This window comes from Aplidium turbinatum, chromosome 7, assembly GCF_918807975.1.
Source record: "Aplidium turbinatum chromosome 7, kaAplTurb1.1, whole genome shotgun sequence".
NCBI classification, from domain to species: Eukaryota; Metazoa; Chordata; class Ascidiacea; order Aplousobranchia; family Polyclinidae; genus Aplidium; species Aplidium turbinatum.
The window spans coordinates 708,865-723,567 of record NC_137478.1 but is presented as its reverse complement, the minus strand read 5'-3'; positions in this window follow the sequence as shown (position 1 = coordinate 723,567).

Here is a 14,703-nt window from a genome sequence, read left to right as displayed (position 1 = left end):
CCACAACCACAAGCCAAACATGGAGAGCTTTAGCACCACGGTTTTTGATTAGGCCTAACCTGTAGGAAACTACACTGGTGGAAGCACAGCCAGCTTGACCCTATATAACTAAAGCTCAGCCAGCAATGGGTGTTGACTATAGGCTACCTTGACTAGGGCTACCATATGTCCTCTTTTTAGAGGATTGTCCTCTTTTTTCAAGAAAAATGAATAGTCCTCCGAGGACACTCAGAAATGCTCAAATGACCGCTTTTTAAGTATTTTGAGTTTTCTTGGTTATATTTTCGACAGGATTTTATTGTTGTGCTAATTTTCGGCGATGGCTTGTAGGCTATGTGCTTTCCAAAACAATTTTCTGCACCAATGTAGGCTAATATCCTGATTCAAAGACAATTCAAACAATTGGCGTAGCCCATCTTGTTGATCAGTTGTTGTAAAAAATCATAGACTTGTATTGTGATGAATGCGACCGCTTTTTGCTACAAAGCAAGTCCAGCGGTTGGTCAATGTTCCAAGTCCCAAGGCTGTTTCAATGATTCTTAGTCTGTTTGGTTTGGTTTTGAACCAACTGCAGCCCATCAGTCCTTTCCTTTACTTGCCTCTGGCTATAACGCAACACAAAACCCAGACGCAATTCTGTTGACGTGGACTTGACCATGGACTTCTAAATACTAGAATTGATTTGACTGAAGTAAAGTAATAAACAAAACCATTCACTCTTCGTGTGTTGACGCATTGCATTATGATTGCATGCACTCTTCTTGACCGCGAACATAGCCTACTTCAGTCTGACAGCTGACTCATGTCAGAATCTGTTCTATTCCCACAGGAAAAAGATAAAAGCTCCTTTCAAGTGAGTTAAAGAATTATGTTTCCAATGTTCAATGATGAGATTCTACACGACACGGCCTAGTTTGTTTAAAACTTGCTAAACTGATGGTCAGTGTTGGCATTTTATTAGTTGACATGTTTTTTCAGCTTTTTTTGGCAAAGCACAAACAATATTGCATAGCCTACCCGTTGTGATTGGAAATTTATTCAACATAATTTTTGCCGTTACAGGACAGGCTACCTACCTATTCACACTTTTGAGGTTTAGTCGTTGTCGATCGTGCTTCTAAATAGTATTTTTGTGAAAAAAAAACGAAGTTCTTCATATGGAATAGCTTATCTACAACCCAACATTCAGTTATGGCTTGTTGTATTGTTGTATATTTCATCAATATAAACTTCATAGATTACTTACAAACATTGGAAATGAGATGTTGCTGAGATGTTGATGTTCTTTGATCCTTTTCTTTTGACATGAAGCTTGAAACTTTGTGGCTGTCTTCTGCCATCTTGTGGCAAGTTTCACGGCACACTCAACGTCAACAGACCAGATTAAAAAACTTTTCAAACTTTCTGAACAACAACAAAGTTGAATTGGCAAAGATAACGAGTCGACTCCGGGGCCTTTGAGGGCTGAATTCGGGCCTGGACCCTCTACACTCCCCTGTCAACGCCACTGGTTGAGTCGATATCAATAAAATGTTTGATGCATCCCTGAAGGTTTTCTAAAGCTTATTCCTTCTACTTTTAATCAATCAAATTTGTTTATATTTATGAGAGACCCAACTCAATGTAGTCCAGTTATAAAACGCTTGATTCAAGATTTTATCTCGGTTATTTTTCGGTGGTGGAGATTTAAAACAAGTGAATTTAAAGGCAACTAAGCGCTGAGCATATTCTCTTCAAATGTGTCCATGCGTGTGCTGCCGAAGACACGGCCGAGTGCTTTCTATCGGTACTTAACCGATGTTTATCACAGACGCTTACCATTGTGTAGAGAAGCTCATCTTTAAGTTTACTACCGACAATTAAACGTTATGCTAGGGCAGTAAGCTACGAGTACCAGTAGGCTACTAATGAATGCGCCCACAATCCTCCCAGACTAAGTACACGCATACCTTGTTTTAAATGCCTAGTGCTGTCATTAGTACTGGGCCTGTCTCTAGTTATATACTCAAGGCTTCTCAAACTGTGAGTCGCGACCCAAAACAGAGCCGCAAATCGCTATTTTAGGATAGCTATAAACAAATTAAAAATTAGCATATCCTGGTCCACACTCTGCTGTAAACTGCCCACCAAGGGGCCGCATAAAAAAATTATTTCCTGTAGGCTATTAGGGCAGCACAATAAAAAGTTTGAGAAGCCCGGAATTAAACGACGTTGTCTCTAAACTTAATAAAGAAACAAACTTAAAATTTATTTTGACACGTTTTCGTCCACGGGAACTTTAGCTAGGTTCCGTCACCACGAGGTAACAAACATCGACAGATATGTTAGTACTTTTATAAATGTACAGTCTGTAACAGTAAAGAATTTAAGAGAGAGCTAAAACACGGAAAAGTATTTTCATTTAAGGTGTATTTGCAAGGTGTGATGAATGTATTGTAGACCTTACACAACATTGTTTTTGTTGAAGTTGTCCTTCAACCCTTGAGGATACTTGTTGGATTTGTCTCTGGTCTGCAATGCCGAGCACCAAGAGCGGAGTAGAGCCCGAAATGAAACAAATTTATTTTCTAACATAATTTTGTAGCGTTGGTTGAACCACCCAGTGGCGTAGCCAAGGGGAGGGGGGAGGTTTGGGGTCAACCCTCCCGCTTTGGCACGCGTGTGACGTCACGATATTGAGAATGATGCTTTCAGTCTTTATGTCTCTAAAACAAAGTTTGCCTAATTTTAAACGAAACTGCATTAAAAGAGCGAGTTTTGCCAATAATAAACATTCAAATATCTCAGCCAGGAATTAGCAACAAGAAAACATAGAGACTTAGCTCTATTACCAAAAAATGCCGAAGAAAACATAATCTTATCCTTTTGCTATGCCACCGGACAGCACCGCTTTACAGAAATATTTATACCCATATTTTTGTTGAAAATGCTTTCAGAATGCACCAAATTCAAAGTAATTTTTCAAAATTTTCTGGGGTAGGCTCCCCAGACCCCTGCCGCTGGATGTCACCTTTGTCAAACACGCCGGGCATTAAACCCCCCCCCCCCCCCCTTTCAAAATTCCTGGCTACGCTACTGGAACCACCGACTAAAATTAGTCGTATCTGGTGCAATATAATTTATAGGTAGGCTATAATTTATTTGTCCACCCGATAGCTCAGTTGGTTAGCGTGTGACTTTTGGAACGAAGAAGCTTCAAGATCAAGCGACACTGCTTCGACTCTCGGGATGTGCACTTGAACAACGCACGTTAACGACTGCTCTCAATTCAGCGCCATCTACTGTAATAGATGGAATAATTCCCGGCAACAAGACTTCAACAATCGGAAACTTCACTCTGTCAATCTCGGTGACCGGGCCGCGAATTTTTTTTTCCCACGAGATTTCTGTCTCATTGATTCTAATCACTCTAAAAGTAAGATTTTCCGAACGTGTTTTGAGAAATTGGTTGATTCAGATTGCGAAATAACTATTTGCCAATGAAATTCTGCAATGATAATAAAATATAAGCTTTCCCTAACCCTACTTTTTTTGAAAAGCTCTTGTGCACCACAAAAATTGATTTAAAGAAAAAAAAAAGTTTGACTTCAACGGGCGTCGAACCCTCGATCACTAGGCAGAGGATGAAACCACTGAACCAACCGTGCCAACGACAAAATGTTGCATTCACACGGTTTTAATACAAACTTTTATCAAAATATGCAAATGAGACAGAAATCTCGTGGGAAAAAAATTTCGCGACCGGGCCTGCGTCAGCGATTCAAAGCCTCCACAAGTATGCAAAACTACCAGGATTGAGCTCTGCCAGAAGCTTTCCCAGTCCGAGGATAAAGATTCAATCAATTAGATGGATTTTATCAATAAGGCATTTTGTGACAAATTTTACAGTAGTTGCTCGAGATCACAGTAGCCCTACTTGCATTGGAATCTGTGCAGTAATGCAACAGAGTTCGTTGCTGAGTTTAAAAAGTGGGTAATGTTTTCGTGTGCGTAAGGTTGCGTCCTCATATTGTGCTATTAATGCTCTGTGGAATAGCTTCCCAGTAGGCTATTGTATAAACATTTTACAACTCTCGCAGAAAGGAAGAATATTAGGAAAATAGATCGGGCAATGTTCAGAGGTCTTTGCATCAAAAAGACCACAAAGAAATTCGTAGAAGATCTGGCGCTTTTAAAAGATTGTCATCGGCAAGTTAACGCTTTTGTCAGAAACTCTCAAGATCGAAAATATAAACGTCGTGGGTTAGTAGCAAATTTTCACAGTAAACGGACCGTTGATTCTCTATCTCGACTAAAAAAGGTTAACAAGAAGTTCGAAGTTGTTAACTTGAGTCCTGGTGGTAAAGAAAATTATTCCTAAAAAGAACATGCGTTGGATCAGTTCTAAGCTCGGCGAAGAGATTACTCTTCTTTTGAACGTAATCGCTTTATTCAAGCTCTGATCGACAACAATGGAAGCAGAATGATGGACACCAGCAATGAAAATTCTGTCAAAAATTTGAAAATTGCTGTGTCAGAGTTATGGCCTGCTGCAATAAGTTTCATGGCAAGAAGGGTAGAAGAGAGTACAAGAAATGGAGAGCAGATTTCATGTCATGGTGGATCCTATTTCCGGTTGTAGCCTAGGTTGACTGTTTAACTGTCTACCCTACTGTCCACCAACCTGCACCGATAACTTGTAGCTGATATACTTTTTCTCATAACAACACAGCTAATTTTTAATAAGGGCCCTCCCAGATTAAATTTTAAGAACACACCCCTGCTTCTCACCAAACAATAACTCATCCTTCTCGCCGCCTCAATCATGGAACCTAAACCATCATAGACCTACATCAGCCTATCTATTTTGTGAGTCGTGCAAGGCCTATGGTGCGTTGCGCTTGAAATGGCTTTGCCCGTGGTAGGATTTCTTTGTGGGGTTTTCTTTGCCTGCCTTGCTCTTCTTTGCTATGAGCTAAACGCATCAAGACGTGTTCCCCTTACGACCATCAGCACTCTTGATAACGCACCATGGCCGATCTTCATAGCAACTATCCATACAAATCTTAAATATATCAGCTAAAGCTATGTGGGCTAATAAAGCTATAGCCTAAATATATGTTGTTTTTGTAACATTTTCTTTTTTTTATTTTCCCTTTATATCTTAAATTTTTCTGAAGGTGTTGCGACCGTGCCAAATTTCTTTCAACTCAATAACTTACTTCGGTCTCAAGCACGTTTTAACGTTCGCGTTTTGTCGCTTCTACCTTATTCTCGACCTTTGCTATGCTGACGTGTATTGTTTTGATATGATGGTCAGAAATAAAAACAACTGAACTGAACTGAACTGAAGACGTTTAGCCAATCCAACAACTCGTCATGGGTCGGTGAGCAATTGCAACTGGTTCATGCATTGCAGTTGCTCTTTACCGGATCGTGATCGAGCACATGATCGCTTTGTGGCGCCACAAGCGCTAAACACACACTTGAGTTCCAAACACCAACACTAGATTATTGTTAAATACACAAAATAACAACAAATTAAGCTAGGCGCTGTTTCGACATGTCCTTCCAGTCAAGGTCATTGAGAATATTCTTCTTTTACTTCGTGATTTAGGCTACTATTAGCCTCTGGGGCCGAGAGTCTATCTTAAAAATCATTTAAAACAGCTTTGGAACTTCATTCTGTCAGTTTCGGTACTCTTCTTTTCTATTAGCAATATTCTTCTTTTCGATTCATTATGAGTATGACTCATACCGTTTACTCCCTTCTCTGCTGTTATTTAAGTTTCTTGTTAATCGTTAACATAAAAATAAATTTAATTGAATTGAGTTTATGAAATATTTCCAACGATTTTTCAGAATAAAATTAGTTTGGATCTGTTTCGGATCCCGATACGAGATAACTACAATTTTTTTTTTTTTTTTTATTAGGCTACACAACAATAACAACACTGATAACAAACACAAAGATATTGTACTTATCAGCACATCAGCAAGATGCATGCAAGTTCTAGTTCACAATCTATCTATGTCATGTGGTTCCATTTCAATTGGTGTTTTTTCAAATTTTCAGGCTTTACGGCGATCACTTGCTCTGATCGCTGAGTTTTGTCGCATTCCAGGATTGCTCCCCATTAATGTTATGAATGGAATAATTTCCATGCAACAACATTTCAACAATAAGAGGAAACTTCACTCTGCCAATCTCGGTAACTGCGGTAGCGTAGTATCCATGGGAGGCAATTAATTCCTCCCCTCTCCCCTCCCTGTAAAAATGCAGCTAATAAAACGTTAATCAAGGAAAACAGTTTTTGATTGGATTTCGGTAGCTCATACTGCAGTACATTAGCTCATTGATCCACACCTATAACCTAAACGTCACAATTGATGACGTGTTATCTTGATCCAGCATGTTCGTTCTTAAGAAACTGTCATTTGTGTCGTTCTTCCTTCAGATAACCAAACCAGAATCAACAAATGCAATCCGCATACCCAGGGGCAGTTATGGGGGTAATTTCCACTGCACCCCTCCTGATATATTTTTGCATACAGCCGACAATCGACCAACACACTTGTAAACTAACGTACTAAAAATTTGTTAAAAAAATTTTTAATAAAATTTATGCGGCATTTAGTCATGTAACACTTTCGCTGCCATCCGTAGTTGGAGGCAGGGCCTCCGAGAGAAGTCAGCACTGGTCGGGTCGGGAAACAATGCGAAAAATGGGCCTCAAAATATTTTTTTAGGAAAAATGCTACTAATTTGTATCTTGCGTTGCATATTCGTGTTAAGCTGAAGTACTTAACCTACTTTCTACATGCTATTTTTCGGTAGGCACTTTAACATTACCCACTGGTCGAAGAGGTACGCAATCATGCGTGACATGTTCAATCAATATTTGTGTTTTAGTCACAATTTCGACTTGTTAAAGTGGCTACCATTAAGATCCTTCTTGCACTCAGTTCAGTTGCAGAAGAAAAAATAGTATTAGCAGAGGGTGGGAATCGAACCCACGAAATCGAAATTACTATACTCCTCTGCCCTAACCATTAGGCAACGGTGGTTGTGGTGAAGCATTCAGTTAAATTTCTTTGTATCAAAATTTTTCGATCAGAATAACACGTCACGAGTCACATGACTGAAATCAGCTGAATCGCGAATGAACATGTCACGCATGATTGCGTACCTCTTCGACCAGTGGGTAATGTTAAAGTGCCTACCCTATTTTTCGTTCAATGTGAAGATCAACAAAAATCACTAGATTTAAAACTTAGTTCAACTACTCTTTTAAGCTCAAGCTGTCAATACTCGGATAAGGAAGTAATTAACAACAAATTCTCTACCTCCTATACAAAGTTATGATGCATTGACATTGCATAATTCACGCCACCGCTCCAAGCATTGTTTGCGACTTTCCCATTTAACGAAACAATTAATTGATTTGAACTAAAGTAAACCTCTTTTAGAGTTGTAGCTTGCAGAAGCTGAATTCTTTCATTGTATCGAATCAGACTAGGCAAATTATTTTTCATACGTGCTAAAATTATATGGTTGGCAAAAGAAATATGATTCTTAGTTTGAACATGCAAAGTGCAACCGTCTGGAAATAGACTTTAACTTAATAAATTTATTGAAGTTTTGAACGAATAACTAATCACGATCGTCTTGACAGATGCGACAAACTCAAGCATACGATTCATTGACATATCATCACAGGACATTGTTTCAATGGATCACATAGCAGTTTCACACGTAATAGGCGAGTTTTGATCAACACCATCGCTCCAGAACAGAACAACATGTTCTTCAAGGATCCTTAAATTACTCATATCTAACGAAAGACATCACTTAATTCATGCTAACAACCACTTAATTCTTGTGGCTTGCGGCCGAACCTCAACTGCTTGTCACAGTGATGCCAACATCACCGCTTCCGAGGTCGTACGGAATGGCATTTCGTGTTCTTGGACGCCTAGGGCTTGCTTTAATCTTAATCTTTTTGGGTATTAATACCAGCATTGCATCAGTCACTAATCAAAATGCCATTGTCCGAATCACTGTACGATTCTGACATCACCGAGTTGGATTCGCCTGATGACATCTTCCAGCGTTCGGTTGAGGGTTGGACCCCACCATCGAGTCCGGTGGCTTGTCAAGATGTGGTGGATGACGCTGCTGTTGATGGTGATCCAGGTGTGGCTGTGGACATACCCCCTTTTCAGGCTGAGATTTTCGAAGATGTTCAGCCCTTCATTGATCTAGATCCTGTCGATTTCTATGGTCAGGTCTCTCCAGATGATCTGGATTGGTTAGCGGAGGTTGATCCGGATTACGACCTGGATATAGGATATTACGAAATGCGAGTTTGTGAGAATTGTCAATATTTATTTCACCCCTCTTTGGGGTGGGTGCTACTACCATCTCTTAGCGTTGAGAAACTACCATCCGGTTCTGAATCATTGCTGTATCAATACAGCAGTTTACATGGTAGCCTACTGTCTTTTCACCTTAACCCCTTACGATACGTCTTTTTTGCGTCACATCGCATCGTTTTTATCGTGTCTGCTTCGTTGTCGTTATTTCCCTGTTTATTTGCCCTCGGGCGCGTGTCACCGTTTCGTGTAATATCAACTTTCGTCGGCTTTATTGATTTGTATGAAATCAGAGTTGCCAGATTGGGCTACTTATCGCGAATTGGGCTACTTTTAATTTGCTTTGCGACTTGAATTTGAAGGTTTGCGATTTTTTGGGCTACTTTTTACTTCTATTAAGACTTAAGTTATAGTGCCTAACAAAGATGAAAGTGGAAAGAATCACAGAATAATTGACTTGCATCACGTCTCTTCCTAAATTTGAGCGTTTTTATGTACTTTCTCTTCTCTCTCTTTTTGGTAAGAATGGCGTGATGATCATGTATAGCCTAAAGCCTGCTGTTCCTAGCCTAGGGGCGACTTGCTGAGTTACCCAGTTGGCCGAGTATTGTAGCCTCTATCCGGCTCTATGCGTTTGTTAGAAGGCAGAAGTTTCCCAGAGGTTTTTGTAAGTAGGCCTAGTTGCTAAATTGTTAGAGGTTAGAGTGTGAATTTTGTGATAGAGTTATTTTTTATGGTTAAGAGTTGGGTTTAGGTTTGAATTAGTAAACCTTTAGACAACATACAATTTAATTAGACAAAGACTAGAGGTGTAGTGAGTTAAGTAATGTAGTAAATCCTATTAGCCTAATAGATGCTAGCTGTGACAGTCTTATAATATTTTAAGTCAGAAACGATCACAATAAAGCTAATGGAGTGACGTTAAAACCACTTTTGTGACCAGTTTTCCTCTGGTTAGCTCTACCTAGCACAAAACCCTCCTCGTTAGTCTTTATTGTGCTACCGTCATTGCTCACTTGTAGTAAGTTAAATCTTAAAATAGATACAAACAGTAGGCAATATTTTTATGTTGACGAAGCAGTCACTGAAAAAACAAACCATTGTAGGCTACTGTATTTGTATTTGATGCTCTTGTATGTGATAGTTCTTGTGATCTTTCCCATTACTGAATGTATAATCTTTTTTCTGTTTAGGTAATTTAAGGTTGCAAAACTTAACTGTACAGTAGGAACTGATATACTATGCAATATCTTACAATTTGGACATTTTGGAAAATTATGCTAAATATAAAATAGTAATAATAAATATTTGATGTTGTATGCACCGAGGTGCTTTTTAATTATTCTGATATACATAACGCATTTGCTGTTAATTAGGTTAACATAATAATCGACTTGGTTAACAGAATAAAATGTACCGTAGTTTTTCTTGAAAGAAAAACAACATGCGGAAATTGGGCTACTTTACAAGCCATTTTGCTACTTTTTTGCTACTTTTTGTGACAAAAATTTTTGTTGTTGCATGCTTTTTCACATGTTTTCAACGTTTCACAGATTGTAGCAAAACATCACACTAGTTGTAAGTAAAGGCATGACTCAAGCATCGTTTGCAAAGGCAAAGCACGGCTACTTCACGCGTTGGGGATGTCGGAAGGCAATGCATCCTGAAGAAATGTCTTGTGAGGATATCAAGTTTTTCACCAAGCAATGCATTCGAGTCATTCGCCGCCCAAGTGACGAATGCAAGGCGCGAAGGAGATCCTTCTGGAGGGCTGCTGCATGTCCCAGGGCAATGCCATCAGTCACTAGCATTTTCACCATCATCAGCAATTGCATTGCAATGTCATTGTCCGAATCATTGTACGATTCTGATGCCACTAAGTTGGATTCCCCTGATGACATTTCGGTTGAAGGTTGGACCCCACCATCGTATCCGGTGGATTCTCAGGATGAAGTAGAAGACGCTGCTGTCGAGGGTGATCCAGGCGTGGTTGTGGACATACCCCTTTTTCAGGCTGAGATTTTAGAAGATGCTCAGCCCTTCCTTGATCTAGACCCTGTCGATTTTTATGGTCAGGTCTCTCCAGATGATCTGGATTAGTTAGCGGGGGTTGATCCGGATTACGACCTGGATATTGGATATTACGAAATGCGAGTGTATGGGAATTTTCGTTATCTATTTCACCCTTCTTTGGGGTGGGTGTTATTACCATCTCTAACCGTTGATGAACTACCATCCGGCTCAGAATCACTGCTATATCAATACAGCAGTTTACATGGGACTGTCTATTCACCTTAATCCCTTACAACACGTCTTTTTTGCGTCGCATCGCATCGCTTTCACCTTGTCTGTTTCGTTGTCTTATTTCCACCCTCGGGCACTTGTTACCGTTTCGGTTAATATCAGCGTACGTCTGCTTTATTGAGTTGTAAGAAACACGTCTTTGCATGCTTTTTCATGTGTGTTCAACTTCGGCTTCCAATATCTGTTACGTCACGATAACTGTCCATTCGTTGTAATGTCACTCTGCTATGCAATTTCTTGTTTATTAGCCCTCGGGCGTGTGTTACTGTTTCGTGTAACATCACCTTATTTCCAGTGGTGGGCACTAGTTACTTATAAAGTAACTGAGTTACAGTTACAGTTATTTCGCTCAAAAAGTAACTAGTTTCAGTTACAGTTACCGTTTTTTAAAAAGTAACTAGTTACAGTTACAGTTACTAGTTACAGTTACTTTTCAAAGAAAATGGATGCATATGAGTACTGATCTACTTACTATTCTTCTTTCCATGAAGTACAAGTTGAAAAATACATGATTAAGGGCAAGATGATACTTTGTTCGTAGCTGTTGCCTAACTACAAAACAGCGACTACTCTGCTAGCTGTCCACATGCTATAATGCTTCTAAGAATCCATAATCTAACCCCAAAACCAAAACGTCTGCCTACCGAATATAAAACAATAAAAAATCAAAAAAACGACATGCACACTGCACAGGACACTCCGTGATAAGCAGTAGGGCGTGTCAATATTTTTGTACGGGTATCTAAAATGAACGAAGAGTCACAACGTCAATTTCCTTTCAAAAACATCAATATTTCAAAATGTTGATCGTTAAGTCCAGCTTGCTTTGGCCCCAAAATATCCTTTCCAAGGGAAAGCAGTCTTGCAACAGCAGCACTGGAGGGGATAGGGGTATTGTATCGCAAGAACAAACGCCTCATGGCGTCATTGGGGAATGCATCAGATGTAACCGCCTTTGTTGGGTTACGTTCGAAAAATTCATTTAAAATTTTTGCGGCACTCGCTTCCTTTTTTTTTTGTGTTTTCAAATAACAGAAAAAAAAGTCATCTGTTGCATGCAGTAGCGGCGCCACGAGGTGGACTGGGGTGGACACTGGACATGTCCAGAGCTCGCAAAAAAATTTGAAAAAATATCTTAAAATTGCGCATTCTGAGACTACTTTCAGCCAAAATCAACAGTAAATTTTGTCAAAAGATGCTGTAACAAAGTATAATTTTTTTATTTAAAATATTTCGGGGGTTATACTACGCACTTCATTCAAGAATTTTTTTATTATTGAGTTTGGTACATTTTTATTTTAGTAGTAAAAATGGTCCCCCCTCAAAAGTGACAAAACGAAAAAACTACTCGTTTTTTCTTTACAATGTTTTGCTAGGAGGGAAATTTGCCCGACTTCCCCCCCTTCGGAGCCCCTGGTTTGAGGCAGTGATATTCAGTAGCATACCTTGGGTATGGCAGGCATGGCTAGAGCCATGGGCGCCACATTTATAGGGGCGCAAAAACCGGTTGGTAAAAATTAAAATGTGTGACTTACACTGTCTTCAAAATCTAATTTGCGCCAAATACAATACAAAAATCAAAAAGGAGTCTCTAAAAAAAGTTTGTTGTGAAGTTGTTGTGATGCTATTTTATTACTGTATTTATATTTGTATCGCATAGCCTACTATTCACGCAACAGACGAAATAAAAGATTTTTCTCTATCTCTCTCTCTCTTTTACTGTAGACCAGGGCTACTCAACTGGCGGACCGCGGTCCGAATTCGGACCTTCTGGGTGTTGATGGACCTTGAGCTTTTCGAAGAATAACCTCTTTGCCACGTTTCAGGGCTTCTTTAAACAGATTTCTACTGGGAGGAAGCAATTTTTACTGTGATTACTGATTATCCTATAGTTGCTGGGGGGCTTCGACTCCCAGACTTCCCAATAGTCGCTCCCAGATAGTTTAACTTTTGTGGTTGCGTGTGAAGTAACCTATTCACCGGACCACTAAAAATGTTTAACTTGTCAAACTGGACCTTTATTAAGATTAGTTGAGTAACCCTGCTGTAGTCATCGTCAAACAATGGAATTGTGACGTCGCAAAAGCAACATTGTGCCTCTCCTGGCTCATTTTACGTTCAGTCAGCAACAATTGGAAGTTTAGTAAAGTCGCTAAGCAGCGATTACCAAAACTTACTTATTCATTTTTATAAGAATTTATAAATCTAATCTGTTGCATGACTTCAATTTGGCCTGACCTGAGCACTCAGTCTGTTCTGGGAAGAAATTAGCATTACAGTATTACTGAGCTGATAAGCATGATTATATGAAACTTTGAGACCAAGAATTACGCTAGGTAGGCTATGATTTATTTTTACGTGCTGTGCTGGCGCTGCCTAGCACTTAGCAGTCTGAAGTTTTGAGGTACATTCACAAGTTCACAAGCTGTGCTTTAAAGGCATACTAAATGAAATTTTCAAACGGGAATTAAGCATTAAAATGCGTAAACTGAACATTCTAGAATAGGCTACATTTCAAAAAGAATTACCGAAAAAAATTTGTTTTCAATGGCGCTGGCAAGGCCCAAAGTCCAATGTTTCTTTTATTTTCATTTTTTTTTCAAGATGACCAAAAAGTGCAAACACTGCTCGAGAATACGTCACAAAAGACAGCAATAACAAAAGCCACGTTACCACAGCTGATGTTTCAACATCAGATCTGAAGTTTTGAGCAAACTGTCTGATGTTTTGACGTTGAAATCTGATGTTTTGATGTAGGCTACATACATACATAGCCTACAGTTAAATCGCCTCAGCAACAAATGTTGTGTGATCAGCTGATTGCTCGTCTTTTGTGACGTAGACTGTACAGTCGCACGCTTTGCTGCTCAGGCCCATTCTGGTTTTGAAAGCTCTGACAAAAGTACGCGCGGAATGCTGATCACACCGCAATGGGGCAAAATTTTATTGAAAATCGTTTTATGGTAGCAAGTTAAACACAAAGAACGTGGAAAATCGCCAAGTCAGGTTTTTCCTTTTCTATCCCTTTAGGGCATTTTTTTCAAATTTTCTAGGAGATGCCCCTCAGATCCACTATGCGGGTACTCATTTGCTCCACCTGGGATTTTGAGCTGGCTACCCTGCGCATTAATAGTCTAAAAATCCTTCCAGAGTTAAACTTCCATTGCAAATTTAAATTCAACGTTGATCTCAATTTCAAAGCAATTTACATCGCCTTCGTTTATGACGTCACTGAAAAGGTTGCCCCTCCTGGAAAAAGTTTTGCCTTCCGGAAAAAATGATCTTAATTAATCGTTTTAGTATTTTCCACAAAGATTCTAAAGTAACATTAAAATATATCTCATAACGTTGAGGTATCTTGGAAAATAAATCAAATTTAGTTTAGCAGAAGATATTTTTGAGCTAGTTTCGTGCAGCCTAACAAGTCACACTGATAGTCACTCAGTCATTTCTTTTATGACACACCATTGGCCTACCTATAGCCTACTTTTTTAAAATTGGGATTATTATTGTAATGCTGCACTGAAAATGTTTTTGCTTGTATTATTTATTGGCTTGAACTCTTATTGGTTGCACTGAAGTTTAAACGCCTTTGCCACAAGAGATTATTGATTTCAAAAATTTTCTTTTTTCTCTATGATTTTTAACACCCGAAATAAAGTTTATAGTTAAATAAAACCACAGGACTTCACTTGAGAATCGCAGCAGCATATGAATTTTTTTTTCATTTTTACTGAACATCAGCCTATCTTGTTTCAACGTAATTTGCCGATGCTTGACATTTGTCACAATATGAACAGGGAAACAGCTGACTCGATGGCTGATATGGTCTTTCGCTGTTTCCTCACTTCCTGTCTGTTGTGGTGTCTAAATTGCCATGGTGCTATTTTATTCGCTTTGTCTATAATTGTACCGTACTATTTTCGCAACAGAAAAAATAAAAGTTTTCTCTCTCTTTCTCTCTCTCTCTCTCTCTCTCTCTCTTGACTGAATACAATAAAATAAGTACCCTCCGTGCTGATTTTTCCACTTTACGTTTTAGAT